This window comes from Cygnus olor, chromosome 1 (assembly GCF_009769625.2).
Source record: "Cygnus olor isolate bCygOlo1 chromosome 1, bCygOlo1.pri.v2, whole genome shotgun sequence".
NCBI lineage: Eukaryota > Metazoa > Chordata > Aves > Anseriformes > Anatidae > Cygnus > Cygnus olor.
The window spans coordinates 41,994,017-42,007,070 of NC_049169.1; the positions used below are offsets into that span (position 1 = coordinate 41,994,017).

Genomic DNA, 13,054 nt, shown 5'->3' on the forward strand with positions numbered 1-13,054 from the left:
GCAGTGTGGCGGCGCTCCCGGCGCCGCGCAGCCCCCGGGCCGCCTCCGCCTCGCCTCGCCCTGCCCGCCGGCGCCCACCGCCGCCCGAACTTAACGCCCGGCGCGCCGCCTGCCCGCCGGGGGCTAGGGACGGGGAGGGGAAGGGAAGGGAGGAGAAGGGGGGGTGTCAGCCTGCCTTGCGCGGGGGCGCACCGCTCCGCGCCGCTCCGCGCACCGGGAGGGGCCGGGGCTGAGCGCGGCCCCGCCGCGGGGGGAGCGCTGAAGGACGCGCCGGCGGCGCCCGCCCCGGTTGCCAGGTAAGGCAGCGCCCCGGGGCTGCCCGCTGCCGGGGGGGGGGGAAGAGGGGGGGGCGCACACTGCGGGGGGGCGGGGAGCGACTGGCACAGCGGGGGCGCCCCCCTCTCCCACCCTCCTCCGTCTCCATCCTCTCGTCCTCCCCCCGCTCCGGCAGCGGGCGCGGCGCCCGTCGCCCTCCCGGCGCTGCCCGGGTCCGGAGGCGGCGGGGAGGCGCCCCGGGGCGGGTCGGGGCTCCCCCAGCCGTGCCCTGCCCGCGGCCGGGCGCTCTGCCGCTGTCCGGCAGCGGCGGGGCGCGGCCGCGAGGGGCGGCGGGGGCACGGCGGGTGCCAGCGCCCGGCCCCACCATCCCCCCCCCCGCCTCTCGTAGGGGCAGCCTCTAATCACTGGCGTTACAATTTAAAAAAAAAAAAAAAAAAAAAAAAAAAAGATCCTCTATTACTTAGCTATGAAGCCGATTCTTTTTCTTTCCGTGCGATTTCATCTGGGGTTCCTCGGACGTTGTTGCCCTCCCCTTCTGTGTGCTGCCCGCCTTGCTCTGGTTTCTGGGGTATTGTGCCCTGCCTTGTATGCTCGCCCGCTCTGGGTACGGCATCAGCACTCTGTTTAAAAGTTAATTTGGCTTATCAAACTCTTCGAGGTGGAGTAGTGAGGAAGTGGTGGAGAATGTTAATGTTTCTTTTGTTTCGAGGCTTCTGAAATAAAGATATCAAATGTCTATCGGCTTCTAGTAGTCCGCATAGTAAGTAAATTAAATGTAGTCATTGGAATGAGCCTTTATGGCACTTTCAACAATCTGTAATTCAATCATCTCTGATACAAGCTGCCTTTTGCTATTATTCATCAGACCCAGCTGAGTGATTTCTGTCAGATGGGAAGTGGTAGAGAGAAATCTCTAGGTAAATGTAACTGAAAAGCTTTGTAAGTGGAGTCCTAAATGAGCACAGAAAAGCACTTGGCCACAATCTGGAGACAGATGTTAGCATCCAAATAAATCATTTCTTCTGATTGTCAGGGGGATGTCAAGTCTCATTTTCCTTATTTAGTAGCCATTTGCAAGTGAAGAACACGGAGCTCTGTGTTTATGACCTTGTAAACTCAATGCAGAATGCTGTAATTCAATAATATTTCACTCTGAAATACTATTTTCTGTACAAAGGTCAGTACGGTAATTCTAGACACACATACATGTTGTAGACCACAGCAAGGCTACTGGATCAGCAACGGCAGTATTGATCCTTTGAGCGCTATGTAATGTGCCATCCGTGTTCGGCGTTAATCTATTGCGTGCTGTTTGAACTGCTTTGTTGTCTGAGAGAGTTCTTTCGTCCTGAGAAACAGCAGACAATAGTTGGAGACCCAAGAGGAGACTCCTTTCCCTGGTGGGTAGGTATCTAGAGTTAGAGGAGCAGTTGCTGTAAGAATGACCCTGAAAATGGGGGAGCTTTTGGGTACAAGGACAAGTGGGCAGCAAACTAATTTGCTTTGAGTGTATGAATTGACATCTCCTACCATGCTTAAATAAATCTGCTCGGAGAAAGTGTAAGGGAATTCCATGTGTGCCTAGAATAGTATTTTCTTGTCACTTGTTTGTTTCCAAGAAACAAACGACTTGATTTTATGTCTTAAGAAACAAATACGTGTGTGTGTGTGCATGTGTGTGTATATACATGTATTTTTTCTTCTTACAAGCTTTTTTTGGGATTGTAGTTCCATTAGTAGTGTCCGAGGGGAATATACTTTAATATGGTCTATTACTTGGCTTCTGGTATAGTTGCTCAAAATTTGCATGCATGCAATTCATAAATTGAAAACTACATAGCTTAAAAACATAGTGTAGTCAGCTTGAGTGAGAAGAGATAATTTAAAAAAGAACCACAGGGCAGAAGATAATGACATACTGTAGGAAATAATCATACTTCTGCACTTGCAAAAGCATGAAATGTTCCAGTGTAGCCATTTCATACAAGACCAATTTTCCTTCACATTAAGAGTGCCTAAGTGAGCCTTATTAATGTTTGATGCAAAAGATGCTAAATCCATTTTAAGGATTGATACTGGAATTTAAAGAGGTAGCTCACAGACTAACAGTGCAGTTCTAACACTTTCACAGAACAAGTGTGGAAAATAATCACTCGCCATGTATGTCATAACCGTGCAAATGAGATACAGCATTCCTTGTGACAATGACACACTAGAAGCCCTTTCAGAACTACAGATTTAAAACAGAATTTGGTTTAACAGTCTGAAACTTTCCCTTACCTTAATCATAACTTGAATCAGATGTAAGAACCCAGAAAATGTTCGGCTTTGGTTAGCATAGTAGCTTAGAAGGTGTAAGATAAAGGAAGGTTCTGTTTGTCAGAAACCTGGGGGGGGGGCGGGAAATCTATAGTTTTCCAGCTGGCGTGGAGAGACCAGAAACATAAAATCAATTTTTATGGTCTTTTGGCAGGGTTCGCTGTTATATGTAAAAAAAAAAAAAAAAAAAAAAAAGTAGTAGCAGCTAAGGGTCTTGGCAGAAGTTTTTAAGCCACTCAGCCGTACAGAACTCTGCTAATCGATGTTTTCTCACATGAAAACAAGGCTCTCGTTTAGCATATTGCAGGCTTTTCTTGTCCATTCAGCAGTCTGATCGCAATTTTAAAAATTTTTCTATGTAAACATGTGTGGTCTTATATTTATCTGGGAGTTTAAATGCATATATGATTTCTTACTGGGAAGGAAGCTCCAAATTAAGAGCATGTGCAACCTTGTATTACCTGCTGTGGAAGAGACATCAAAGTTTGCAATACAATTGAAAAGAAAAAGAAAATTTCTCTGCGTGCTCCAGAATAGAAGCATGGAGGAGGAGTTATTACTCATGGATACAAGGATCTCCTTCCCTCTGCCGGTGATGCCCTTAAAAATGTTCAGTTTCACAAAGAAACACTTGGTCATCTGATTTACTTTGATCCTCTATAGAACGCTTGTCTTAAACACTACTCTGTATCTAGGAAGAAGCTTAATTAGAAATACACATAAGGGAAGCTTGTTAGCCAACTATGAATTTGTGTTTACCGCTGACATTTACTAAAGATACTTGAGGTTAAAATAAAAGCATTTGCCAGACTGAATAAACAAAGCATTATGTTAACAAATATTTTCAGGATCTTTATGTACAAATGTTGTCTTTGCTAGAGGAGCTTTACTCCTTCCTAATACACTGTTAAGAGGAGGGATTAAGAAATGCTGGTTATACTGCTGTATCTTTTGCAAAAATACCAGATACCAAAGCAGGTGGATTAGAAGCAGGACAACTGGCTCTTCGTGATTTCTCTTGGTGAGAGGGTAAGAGCAGGCTACAGGCAATCTCTGTCAGGAAGTACAGGAACAAGCAGAGTGGCTTGTACAAGCAGTGCATGGAAAAAGTTGTCTGGCTTAAATAAGTTAAGCAAAAACCAATTTCTTTTTTTGAGACATAATGCAAAAGCAAGAGATTAGCTGTAATAAAACAACTCCCTTAGCACTTTTGTTTTCTTATCGTTACTAGTCTGAAGGCATTTTCCTGGAATTGCAGGCACTGAACACTTCATCTCCATTGTAGAAGGAGTGATGCTGCCATCTTTTAGATTCTGAGAGAGTTGCCAATTCCAGATGTCACTTTCTTTTCTAGTCATCCCTAAAGATGCTGGGAAGGATATGTCAGAACACAAAGTAAATCTAGAATGCCTCCTGTTTAGCATAACTATCTGATAAGCTACTAATACCGTTATTTAAAAATGGAAGACCATAGAAATACAAAAAATGTGTTATCAGAAATTTTCCAAACTGGTTGGATTTCATTATCTCTGGATAGTTATACTAATATAATAATCCAACACAATAAAACTTTATTTAGAAGTAGCTAAAACCAATGTGTTTAATTAATTATGCTGTCTACATTTATCAGCTATTATTCAGGATTTATAGTAGTACCCTAATGTAATTGTTTTAATAATGTAGCCAAAGTTATGGTGACTAGGTAGTACAGTGCCACAGATACATGAGAATACATGCCTCAAAGCTGCTCAGTGATTTAATGAAGTTGATTATAAATCTATTTGCGAGTTCTGTTTCATACCCTTTATCGGAATGGTATTGGCTTCTTACGTGTAGCTGAAAATCAATGTAGCAGTTGCAATATTGGAAAGCTGGTAAACATCACCCAGTATAGCTTTGAGACATAAGATTGCTAGCAAGCTGCCTCATCTTCTTGTATTTGAATAACCTTGTGGATATGGCAATTAATAATTGGAGTCCTTTTGTGGAAGGCATTGTGGAAATAAAGACCCATGTAAAAAGGTTTACCTGGTTCAGGATGCTCACTAACAGTGATAAAATTTCTAGATACACACAATTGACAGGCGGATGTTAAACCTAGCTCTTCTTATTCTGAAAACTTAATAACAGCTTGCTACATGCAATTTTTATTTTTTTTGTATTCCCTTCTAGAGCTATGGAGAGTATTTCTTTACAATTAATCTATTTCTATTTGATTTCTATCATCAAATCTTCAAGTTGAAGTCTTAGAAGCTGGTGTGACAGCTATAGTTGGAGTGTTACTTTTTTTTTAAAAGGACCCATGCAGTAACTTGAAGAAATCATAGAATGGGATGGTGTCATTCTGAACAAGTGTCATAGAAGACACAATCTGTTGGCAAGTAGCTGAAGGCTAAAGATCGAGATAGCACAATACATCCAAATCTACATTGTTTAAAGGAAAATGTTTTCATTTATATGTACAAAACAAATGTATGTTGTTGAAATTGTCTGCTTTTTTGTTTTGACTTTAATAAGGCATGTGATTTAGCTTAATGTGGTGTTCTGATAGTAAGAAATAGTATTGTAGAAGAGCACCATTGTCCATGTGAACGGATTAGTTTTTATTTTAACTTGATCAATCGCAGAAGAAATAGTATAGGAGGAAACACCATCTCCATTATGCCAACTCTATTCATTACCTTTAACAAAGATACAAAGATTAGGAATAAAATACATATTCATGAGAATAAAATTGGCACAAAAAAAAGTAATAAAGTTGGAGCAAGTGTTATAGACTGTCTTCAATTGTTTTCTCATCCTACTACATCTAAATGTGTATTTTAACAAACTGAAGTGTGCTATTTTGCCTACTTTCAGTTTGTTTTTTGTTGTTGTTTTTGTTTTGTTTTTAAATCTTTTCTCCCAAAGCAGTGACTCTAAAAAGACTTAGGGATTACATCCAGGGAACATCATCTGTCATCGTCACTAAAGAGCAGAGAAGCCATATGTGGTCATAAACACTGAACTGCTGAGGGTAGAAAAGATGCCCAACTTCAAAGGGGATGCTAGACAACTAGACGATTAGTTTAGAGAAAAGACTTGGGAGTAGGGTGTCTTTGAGATAGGCCAAATATGCTTCTTGGTGAGACTCGAAAGAGCATAGTATTCTCTTTGGAAAACTGTATATAACAAGAGCTTCCTTGATTCCTGCACAGTGAAAATACTGTTATTAATATATTAATATTATGTTATTAATATATTAATTATAGTACTATAGTATGTCATGGAGCAGCCTGGGTGGGTCTGCAAGCTTGAAGAGTTCAGACTAGAAGGTATCAGATTTTACCTATTAGAATAGTAGCATATGGGCCAGTTTACTGAGGAGATGACACTTTCTACTCAAAGTCCCCAGATCGGTATTTCATCTCTTTTTACCTACATCAAATACAAGTTCTAGTTTTGATATGGAAGTTGCTGGATATTTTTTTTATTTGTAGTAATCCGTGAGAACAGACCAGATAATCATCTGGCCTTAAAATGGCTGACCTATTGAACTTGCTGCCATTAACTCCTCTTGAGTGTCTTGGATGAGATTATTATTTTTATTTTTATTTTTTGTAAAAGGTGTTGTGACATGTTATTCTTGTAGTGTGAAGAGATTTGGTCTGAAATTCTCTTGAGCTGCCCTTTTATTTTATAATCCTATTTTGTCCTACCTTACTGACAAGACATTTCTGTGTATCTATCTACCTGGTATTAATCTTTGAGACCTGATTTAAAGCTTATTGAAATAAATGGAAAGAACAGTAACTTAAAAAATTATATGTTCTATTTATAATAGAATTCTGTTTAAAAGGGTATTGGTCCTCCCACATTTGAAAGAATAACAAGCAATATCCTGCATCTCATCAGTTTGGCCTGGGCCTGTGGAAATGTACCTTCATTGGTTTGCAGATGCCCAAGAGAACAGTTCTACCTGAAGGTCTGCGTTTTACCAAATTTGTTCTGGAGCTAGCCTTGCATGTAGCAATGCTTGGGCATGGTATCTGAGTTGGGGAACTCTGCATCCTGCACAGTACCTTGCACCAGGATAACTTTGTGTCACCTAGGGTCTTCCATGTCCTCTTTCCACCTGTCAAGGTATGGATGTTTAATTGTTGGTATTGATAGCACAATAGGTGCCGGTTCTAAGAAGGATACAGTCTTACCAAAATGGAAAGTGAGGTATCTTTGAGAGTGTCCTCCCATTGAATTGCTAAAGATATGTCCCTGCATAGTCCAGGCAAGGATGGGATACAAACGTGTACTTGACCAGAAATGGAACAATGTCTTGACTCTGCAGGATTTTGTAGAAATTCTAGGATTTCTGCATCCTGAAATTAGTGTGCTTTTTTATAACAGCTGACATCTTTGATTAAAGGTAAATTTGTTAAACTGTTGCATTTGATAAGCCTATCTGAGAGTTATTATCTCCTCAGATAAAGTCTGTTTTTTTCTGTAGTTTTCCTTTTTGTCATAGCTGTTTTTTCCTATATTAGTAACAAGAAGATATCTTGCATTTTTTCTTCAAATTCAGCTTTTATTGCATTAAGCTTTCTTAGCTTATTCATCTGCTTTCTTAGCTTATTCATCTGCTACTTACAAACATTCCCCTGTTGTTTCTCTGCTGTGTGACCTTGACAGCGGTCAATTCCTGTTTCACATTCTGCTGTAGCTAGGTAAGGCCTTCAGCACTCTTATCTTGTAAATTTGTTTCAATCCTACACAATAGGATTGAAAGCTATTTTTCTATATTAATGTGTATGAGTACTCCTTTACTGAGAAAGTGGTGAAACTTAAAACTTAAGTAAAATCACCTGGGACAAAAATGCCTGAAGTCAAAGGCTATAGACTTTTTTTGTCATTATCCAAATATATGTCCACTTTTGATAATAACTTGGACTTACTTGAATATTTGATATGCAAATATTGGCTTTACAATTTGTACACTGGCTAATAATTGTGAGCTGTTTACTCTAGAATAAATTCTTCATAAATATTGATGAATGTTCCGTATGGTTATAGGTGAACAAGGCATAGAGCTTGCTATGAAAATCATCATTCTAGAATAATAATAGTAGTTCTAACGATTCTATCTCAGTGTCAAGCAGGTGAAATGCAGAACTTTGAACTGAGTACTATTTACCCATGTAGTATCATCTGTCTTTCAAAGCAGCAACCAGCCAAATGTTGACTAAAGGTGGTGGATCAGACTTCTGCAGACATGGTAGAGACTGTTTACCCTGTCAGTTACTGGAGAATTCGTACCTATCCCTAAAGCTGAAACTTAGTTCTGCTTCTCCAGATAACTTAGTTCGGATGGAAATCCCATCAACAGGATTCCACGATAGTATTGCATACAGATGAAAGAAAGAAGTAATCAGCACAGTTTTAATGGGACTTGTCAGTTTTCCTCTAGTTATGGCTTTGGAATTTCCATTTAGTGTGGAAATGATTCTGGAATATTTAATTTGCTTTGGGTTGAAATTTGGCTCTTAGGAATGGTTTGACTGTTCAACTACTCTTATCTTAAAACAACTAAAGTGTTCAACAGTGTTCACTGATTTCACAGAATAAAGCTAGATTTGCTGGAAGAAGTCATAACCTAGCATCTTTTTGTCAGTGGTGTTACTGCTTTCTGCCACACACAGTTCAGACTTCTGTGATGAAGAGAAGTAATTAATTTTGGGGGTGGGAAAGGGAGGGGTTAAGAAGAACAAACTCTTAGCTCATTTTTAGTGTGCTGGCTTCAGAAATTTTAAGTAGGTGAAACTGCAAAGTTGAAAGGATATATTGCAAAGGTGGACAGAAGACCACAGGTGGATGTAGTGAGTACCAAGCCTAATCAAAGATGTATTTGGTCTATTATAGTAAACAGATTATTCAGGGTGCTTTTCCCTTCCATTAGGCCAAATACTGAATATTTTACGGGCCCTTTTAGGATAAATGTATAGACTTTTGAATAGTGAAGGAATTATGCTGATGAGGCAACATGAACACCTTTAAACTGTGAGGGAAAAATGGCTGAACTATAGTCATAGTGCTAGTAAGATGCTTAAGATAGTTGCTTCAATCAGGCTTAGAATTTATTTGAAATAATTATTTCTAAGTACAAAGTTTGAGAGATGTATTTGTAAATTTACAACTGTTATTGTTTATCTCATGCCCTAGTGTTTAAAAAAAAAATAGGGAAATGTACTGAAACTATTCTATTCTTTAAGGCCATCAGCAAGTCCATTGATTGTGATGAGTCAGGTTTGTTTTAGTTTAGAATTATTGCTTCGTTATCACTTGGTGCATGAGTTCTCTGTGTGCATGTGAAACCATAACAGGACTGGGAGGAACTAAAGGTAATGTTGGCTTATAGTGAAGTGTGAGAATGGAGGGGCTGTGTGTTGTTCAAGGACAGTCAAAATTCTGTACATGTTGGTGCTGAGATGATGATTCTCTAGCTTGAATCACTACATACCTGAGATGTAACCAAGGTCAGCTGGTTAGTCTCAGCAAGGCTAGTATGCAACAAGAGGCAGCATCTTGCGGATATGCATTTGAAGTGTGCACAAGAACTATCAATTGCAGTAAATGCACATTGTTGTTTCTTTTCCCGCCTTGATAAGGTGCATGGATCTAGCCTACAATGGACACATGCTGAAATTTTGTTTCCTGCCACAAAGCAAGCAACTGCTTCAGGCCACATTGCTTTTTCCATTGGATTTGCCTTAATGTTGTATGTCCGATTCTGGCTGGCTTAGACCAGGATTCTTGTTAATGCATTTCTCAGTAAATCATATTTCCTTTCATTAGATGAGTTGAATTACATCTCAGAAACTTGTATATATACATTTTTTTTTCAAAGCACTTACATATGAGTTGGAAGGTTGCATAAAAAGTCATTTATTGTCACCATCACTTAAAATAGCTATTTAGGCTTTTAAACCTATTCTGATTTCATAGGCTACTTGCTTGCCTTGACACGTAGAAAAAATCAAAAGTGGCACTTTAGTTTTTTTGGCAGACGTTCTAATGTATAGTAGGCAGGCTTTTTCATGGAACAAAGAAAAAGAGCAAGGGCTGATGGAGGATGTAAAGAGGCGAGCAGTTAACACTGAATTCTAAATATGGGTTGTAACCAGTGACAGCTGTTTCATCAAGTGTTGCTCCATGTGTGCGAGAAGCAGTGTTTGCTTTGCAGTCTCTTTAGAACAGGGCCTGACATACCTTGTAATGTGTTTATACTGTGTCTAACGTAATAGGATCCAGAGCTTTGACTGAGGATGTGGCCTGTTGTGCAAAACAAATAATAATTAGCCCAAATGTTGAAAAAGTGACATTATTTAAGGCACCTAGAGATCAATAAACAATTCATTGCTGTAAACATATTAACCATCTCCTTGAAAGGAGATTTTAATTTTAAGTGTCACAGAAATTTCATACATGAAAAAGTGAACAGGTCTGTTAACCATTCTGTTAGATATAATTTATGTTTTGCTGGTCATTGAGGCGGTACTGGTTGTGCTGGGGGACTTGGACACTCAGTTTACAGCTCCAATTTGAGACCAGGCTGAGTTATTCTTTACAACCTCTTTCATCCTGATATAACTTATGAATCTATCAACTTTAAATGGGGGGAAGGGGGCAGAGTTCCCCAGTAATGTGATTTGCCACTTTCCAGCTGAAAACTGGGTAAACTGTTTGGCTTGCTCATAAAGAAAGCTGTTTTTATGCATAATGCCATGTTCACAACTGAGATTTGAATTACTTGCAGGAGGGATGGTACAAAGGGGCTGGATTTTAGCTTTGTGTGGCCAGGAGGGAATTTATCTGGCATAAAGCAGATAAACTAGTTCCAACTCCAGTAATACTTAAGAGGCTAGCTACTTCATGCCAGAAAACAATTTCTAAAGGTTTCTGTGACAAGGGAATTAGCGGAGTTCTGCTACATCAGCTTGCCCAGTACAAGAGCCAGTTCCTCTCTCTGGAGATTGGTGTAATTGTTGGAGTCTTCTGCCCCTCCTTTCAATAAGGAGTTGGTACAGGAGGAGAAACTCTTCACAGTCCGATATGTGATATTGTAAATGTGTGAAACAAATTGAAAGACAAGACTCTACCTAGTCTGTCTTAAAGATAGAGCCAAACTATTACCAAGAGTTCAGGTAGAGATCTTAGGGTTAGCTTTTTGTGAATAAATACAAGTCTGTGTGCAACAGATAGATTGGCTGCTATGTAATATAAACAAAACAACTAAGTATCACGAGGTAAGCTTTGTATGAGTCGTATTGATGTGGTGAAACATAAATCCCATTTGACAGATGGGGATCAATGGCAGAGGGAGATTAAGGATAGGATTCATCTCATTTAACTTTAAATACCTTCAGAAGGTGATTCATTTGACCTAAGTTGGGCTGTGAGATGGACTGCTCTCTGGAGGTATCTGTTCCTTTCCAGTGACTGTAAAAAGAGTCTGAGATCACTAGATGAGACTTAATCAGCTAATTTTTAGATGCCTAACATGGACCATTTAAATCCTAAATTGTGTGCCTATGGCCTTACTGAGGAGCATAGGGCAAGGCTGAAAACAGAACCTAGGTTTTATGAATTCAAATTAATAGCACTAATTGCAATAGCATCTTTTCTGTGAAGAGAATTAGATCACTTAAAACTAGTAATACACATTGAATGCCAAAAATTGCATTCAACAGTTGCAAATAAAAAGAAGTAATTGGACCAAAAAGGGGGTATATATGAAAGTAAATTAAAATCTGGTTCAATTTCTTTTTTTTTGCTCGGTCTAGTATGTGATTTGTGGGAATCAAAAAAAAAAAAAAACAGTTTTATGCAAGACTCTAGGTTTAAAAAGAATACTCAGAGCTAAACTTGCATGTTTTGCTATATAGGATAACAGACCAATCTTTTCAGAATCTGCAGAGCTGTCAGGAAAGAACAAGCTTTATATCCACAAGTAGCATTTTTAATAGTCATTAAAACTTTCCTGTGGGGACCATAGGAAGATGGACATCTTGTCAGTGACACCATAAAGGTCTGTTGTGTTGGGGTGCAGGGAGAGAATATTCTACTAATAGTTATCGGAGCTAAAGTTGGTCTTGTCCAGTGTGAAGTGATAATTGGGATTGCGTGAAAGGAGACTCGTTACATTCCTATGCATCGCAACAATTGCGAGATACTGTTTCCTGAGACCTGCATGTTAAAAACCATCACAGAGTGTTACCTCCTTTGCTAGGCTTTGGATCTTGCCTGAAGTGTGCAGATCTGCACAAATGGGAGTGACGGAAATAATCAGACTTGGCAAAGTAAGGGGAGACTTGTATTGTCTCTCTTCTGATCAGAAAAGCTCTCAGGGGAGAGAGGAAAAGCAGCAGTTCAGACATTGCTATAGTGTGTGGGTTCCCCCCCCCCCCCCCGAGCTGCAATAAGTTTGGCATCTGAATCAGATGCAGTGCTTTTGGGGGTTAGCTTGGTTCCTTCTTGTTTGTCTTCCCACCTATTTACCTGTATGTACTTTAAGGCTGTGGCTTGTCATGGCTTTTGACTGAAATTAAATTTTCTGAGCTGTAGTGCAGAATCTGTGTAAATAGACTTCTGTAATTTGTACGTAGAAATCTAATCAGATGATCCTCATAATATATGACCCCCTTAAAATCATGGCATCACATCTCTTTGCAGGGGAATATACTGTGATGTTAAAGCTTCAGGGTGTAAAGTATTTTTTTCAATGAAGTGCTATAAGGAAAAAGCAGAACAGGAAAAAACTGTGCTATATTAAGATAAAACAGACGTTGGCAATGCAGGGAATAAAATAGGATGTATATTTTAAGCTTATACAATCTTTTCCTCTAAAGAATTCAAAAATGGCTATTGCTTTTACAGTACTGTGTATAGTAAGAACTGTATTTTCACGTTATGTCTAAAGCGTTAAATTCGAATGGTCTAGAAGGAAAAATCCAATACTCTGAAAAATTACATCCCAGCAAAATGGTTGTCTTGCTGATATCTTCGGTCACCAGAATTTCTCATTCATTTCTATCCTCCTTTGAGTTAGCAGCTAAATATGATGTTTTCATAGCTAAATGAACCTTTATAAGCTAGACGACAACTACATATGAGTACAGAACAGTAGATCTAAAATTTGTCACGCTGTCAGAGTACGACTGTTTTCTTTACAAATATGGAAATTGTTAGTTATCTGCATTTTCTCCCTGCCCTGCTTTCCTCCCTATAAGTTGATATTCACCCACGTGAAAGCGGCCAATTATACTTCGGCCATTGTATAAATAATGCAGAAGATGTCAGTAGCAGAGAAAAATTTATGTTAGAAACCTAGGGTAGTGAATAGCGAAATAAAAGCACCTTTTTAACATGAAGTGATATAAAAGCAAAGATTATTGCCCTCATTAAAAGGTATGTGTTTTTTAACCTATTA

At 39.4% G+C, this 13,054-nt stretch overlaps 1 protein-coding gene and 1 long non-coding RNA gene across 5 annotated transcripts in view; one reads left to right on the forward strand and one right to left on the reverse strand.

Annotated features, from left to right (window-relative positions):
* The window catches only part of LOC121068647, a 31,459-nt gene extending 29,619 nt beyond the window's left edge, over positions 1-1,840 (reverse strand). Inside the window, exon 1 of the long non-coding RNA XR_005819009.1 lies at positions 737-1,840. This is a non-coding gene — a long non-coding RNA (uncharacterized LOC121068647). The remainder of the gene's footprint in view (positions 1-736) is intronic.
* SYT1 (synaptotagmin 1) overlaps positions 198-13,054 on the forward strand; it is a 356,060-nt gene continuing 343,203 nt past the window's right edge. For 2 of the 4 annotated variants that reach the window (XM_040553936.1, XM_040553955.1), the window contains exon 1: positions 198-296. The gene's annotated coding sequence lies outside the window, so the exon portion shown is untranslated. The remainder of the gene's footprint in view (positions 297-13,054) is intronic. The other 2 variants (XM_040553947.1, XM_040553963.1) reach the window with 2 other exon arrangements.